Source organism: Schistocerca piceifrons, chromosome 6 (assembly GCF_021461385.2).
Source record: "Schistocerca piceifrons isolate TAMUIC-IGC-003096 chromosome 6, iqSchPice1.1, whole genome shotgun sequence".
In the NCBI taxonomy this organism is placed as follows: domain Eukaryota; kingdom Metazoa; phylum Arthropoda; class Insecta; order Orthoptera; family Acrididae; genus Schistocerca; species Schistocerca piceifrons.
This window is the reverse complement of record NC_060143.1, coordinates 218,707,894-218,712,253: the sequence shown is the minus strand read 5'-3', so window position 1 is coordinate 218,712,253 and position 4,360 is coordinate 218,707,894. Positions and strand designations below refer to the sequence as shown.

The 4,360-nt window shown below is 43.8% G+C and overlaps 1 non-coding gene across 1 annotated transcript; it reads right to left on the bottom strand.

The window, feature by feature from the left end:
* Positions 1-3,992: 3,992 nt before the first annotated feature.
* Positions 3,993-4,067, bottom strand: Trnar-gcg. Its single transcript has one exon. It is a non-coding gene; the product is annotated as a tRNA-Arg (tRNA).
* Between the last annotated feature and the right edge of the window lie 293 nt (positions 4,068-4,360).

Below are 4,360 nucleotides of genomic sequence, written 5' to 3'. Positions count from 1 at the left end.
GTCCAGGAACACGTGACATCTTTATACGTTAGAGTAGGTGTCAGAAATGTTGTCCATGTATCTAAATGCAACACTGATCTCATCTCTGATATGAGTAGCGAATCTGCTGAGGTAGTCCTGGGGAATTCTGTAAACGCTGGAAGGCTGTTTCATTTCGCAAGCGTAATTCAATGTTCAGGCATTGATTCAGTGGGACATCGTCATGAACACCTGGAAGTACAGTCCACAGAAACTGCATGTAATGCCGGCCGAAGTGGCTGTGCGGTTAAGGCGCTGCAGTCTGGAACCGCAAGACCGCTCCGGTCGCAGGTTCGAATCCTGCCTCGGGCATGGATGTTTGTGATGTCCTTAGGTTAGTTAGGTTTAACTAGTTCTAAGTTCTAGGGGACTAATGACCTCAGCAGTTGAGTCCCATAGTGCTCAGAGCCATTTGAACCATTTGCATGTAATGTTGTCCGGTTAGGAAGTCTGCAATGTTCAGGGCTTACACTGGCTGAAGATGATACGGACAGAATACTTGCCGATGTAAAATCCGCCACACACTGCTATGGCTCAGGATACGCTCTTGGTTATGTTATATATTTTATTTTTAATTTATCAGCATGAATTTTTCGTTTGTTAGAGCATGATTCTTTCTCTCAGGGATATTATCTTTTCTTATCACTTTTACTTACGTGCACAAGTAAATATGAAATGGGTTCTTGAAGGGCCGCTGTTATTCATGTACCAACTTTAGATTTTGAACGTGATGACTAAAATATAATTGCCGTTAACTGAATTGAATGAAATTTTGTTAATTTCTATTTACTGATTGCAAAGCAAGGCTCGAGAGAATTTCGATTGTTGCCGTGGAGCGGCCAAGATAAGACTATCTGAACTCATGGAATCTGTATAATTTAAAAATGAACTTCAACGTAAATTAATTATCTGTTGCAATTTAAAAAGGTTCTTACAACGAAATCTGTCGCATGTACAGTTACTGTTAACACTTTGAAAAATAAATTAATACTTCGGCACGTAACAGGTGACCAGAGGCTGAATCGGAAGATGAGCTTCCCGCAGCTCAAATTACTGAAAAAAATGCTTATTAAAAATAATTAACCGCTGCGACCATTTGAGGTGACAACTATTACAAAGAAATTAATTTTGTGGTAATAATAATTAGTTTATTTTAGCAGAATACCGAATAACTTATATAAAGTATGTGTAGCCGCTCATGGCTGCCTTCCGTATCGCGAAACAAAACTATGTGAGTACCATAAGAACGTCCATCCTCCGCGGCCGTACAATCGCGTCTCTTAACGATCCTTTTTTATTTTCATGTGTTTTAAATAAAGATGCTACTTTGAAATTATCGCTGGATATCAGTTGTTTCAAGAACATTAACTGTATCTTTTATACTAATTATGTTCATAAGATACGTTAACTACGGTTTCCAAATAATTTTTAGTTCACTCTTAACACTTCACAAAATTGTTACTGTTTACAACCAATAAAAAGTCAATATTTATATGGCGTCCCGTCGCAGTTAGCAATACTCTTGTTGAAGTATTCGACTGTTTGTGTACGAAGCATAACGCCCTTTCCTCGACATCAGGTGCTATGGGTCTAGGCCGACTTTCTCGTACATAGTGTGAGAACTCCCAGCGGTGAGGCGCTGATGTAATCGTCTAAATGTACGCCTGTGTGGATGACTGCAAAGAGGAAAAGCTTCTTCATACAATCGTAAACCCTCAAATGCACTGCCATTCGCGTCGCTATACATGAAGCACAAAAAATGGTTCAAATGGCTCTGAGCACTATGGGACTTAACTTCTAAGGTCATCAGTACCCTAGAACTTAGAACTACTTAAACCTAACTAACCTAAGGACATCACACACATCCATGCCCGAGGCAGGATTCGAACCTGCGACCGTAGCGGTCGCGCGGTTCCAGACTGTAGCGCCTAGAACCGCTCGGCCACTCTGGCCGGCCATGAGGCACATTTCAGTGTACTCTTCAGTGGTGTAGGCTCTGTCTTTGGTGAGTTTACGTCCGTAACTGATTGTGAAGCCCGTACGGCACGCTGCACGGAGGGGGAAAGGGAAGTAGTAGCGCATGCGTAAACAAACCGATAGTCGGTTTGAGATACCAAAGTAAATACCACGGTTTCCAGGGGAGTTTACAGTAGGTTCCCAACTCGAATTAATGTTATACCTCGGCAACGGTTGATTTACGGACCCAGGTTTACTGGAGCTGTTGGCTACTTTTGGCCTGTAGTTTCCATGTGTGAATTATTGACCAACACTTCTGGAACACCCTTTATAGCCGTGATCGGCTACCGTAGTTGATGCTGGTCGACCACCCCCTGTCATCTGTCCAGCAGTACCTGTTGTTTGGAAGACTCCGCATCTACGGAAGCAATGCTGTGAGAAATAATGAATCCTCAGCTACTCTCGTCGCCCTTCTTTCAGTTTCCCGACGGATAGACCGCGTGCAAGTTCTCCCAATTGTAGTGTCCGTGTCTTACTGCTTGTAATGAACATGATCACAGTGCACCGTAATTGCTCACTGTTATATCCTAGCCAGTAATGCCACCCGAGCAAAAGGTTGGCAGCATCAAAGTCCGGACGCCGTCCGCATAAGCAGCGCCAGCGATACAGGAAATCGCCGCAAGTCTGCGCGCGCCACCGCTGGCTTCTGGCTTCTTAAGCGCTGGAGTCGCGAGCGCTAGGACAGTTCTGTATTCGCCGCTCAGTTGTATACTCGCCACCGAATTGTGTACTTGCTAGTCAGTTGTGTGTTCATCGCAGCAGAGTTGTTGTTTGTCGTCAGCCGACGCTGACCTAGCCGCTCCGACTCGAACTAGACAGATCTCTGTAGACACGGAGTTCACTATTGTGTTTCTGGATCTTCGACAATAAAGATAAGTACCGACTTTTATTTAATCAGAGTGTTTGGGTTTTCATCTTTCTTTTCACTGTTCCAGCGGAGCGGTCGGCCCGCTATTAAAAGTGTGGCGGTGACTTCGTAAGCCATTTCTACAGCCAAGTGTTTGTCGCTACGAACACCTCCACAAAACTCACCGCCTGGCACACAGACAGCCTTTCCCCGTTCCTTCAGATGCCTCGTGTTGCGCGGACAGCCCCATGTGAGGCTAAGCGCAAATTGAGACGCGTATAGCACGTGAGACCCGACACGACACTACAGCGCGACACGCACGTTCCGCACATGTCGCGCGGGTCGAACGCATGTTGAGACGCGTACACGTATTGGCAGGCGCAGCTTGACGACGCTCTGCGCTGACGGAAACGAAGCGTGGGCACACTGCAATCCTTCTCAAGCAATTTTACAGAAACTACTCAGTAAAAATATTTCATTTTTACCTTGCTTGTAGCGTTATATGTCAGTTTCGTGTCGAAGTGCCCATCATCTCGCTAATGGTCATACTTATTGTGGTATACATATTTCAGTAAGACTCTACGCAAAATTATGAAAAATAGGGGTCGCTATGATTTTGCATTTGGTGCTTATTACACCAAATGTTGCTGCGTACGAAATTTAGCTAACATGTTCAATTTTTGTTTAGACTTGGGAGGAGGTCTCTGTCTGCCTCCGATCTCGAGAAAATGGGTCCTCACTTCCGATTTCACGTCCGTGAGAATGAAATACTCGCAACATCTCTCATATCTCCTAAAGCGCTCGAGACATCGAAACGAAAGTTTGGCGGACGATAGCACACAAGGAGAGTATTTTGCCCATGCGTAAACACACGGTACTTTCTTATCTATGGCGATATATTAGTACTTATAATTCCCGTTTTAGTTTTTCACTCCAGTGACAATTTTTTTAAGAGTTATCGACAGCTTTCGAAACAAGAGTTCCCTACTATGAAAATAAACATGAAATTTTTTCTCTTATGTTACATCAATCCGACACTATGAGTTTTTTCGTAAGCTATTGAGCTCTGTGATTGCCAATTACTTGAAACTTCCTGGCAGATTAAAACTGTGTGCCGGACCGAGACTCGAACTCGGGACTTTTGACTTTCGCAGGCAAATGCTCTACCAACTGAGCTACCCAAGCACGACTCACGCCCCGTCCTCACAGCTTTACTTCTGCCAAATACTTGTTTAATGAGAGACACTGTTTCAGAATTCTGTCGCAATAGCTGCTGTGAGATGAGTCTGTGCAAATCACAATGTGTTTTGACAAAGGAGGTACAATTAAACCTGTCAACAACTCACACAAAAATAAATTGCCAATTCTGTTGAAATTTTGGTTGAATCCCCATAACCACTAGTATTTTTAACACTGGGCGACTGGAATGGAAGCTTACCAGTGGATTTTATTCCTTCTCTTGATCTGAGCAGTATTAAA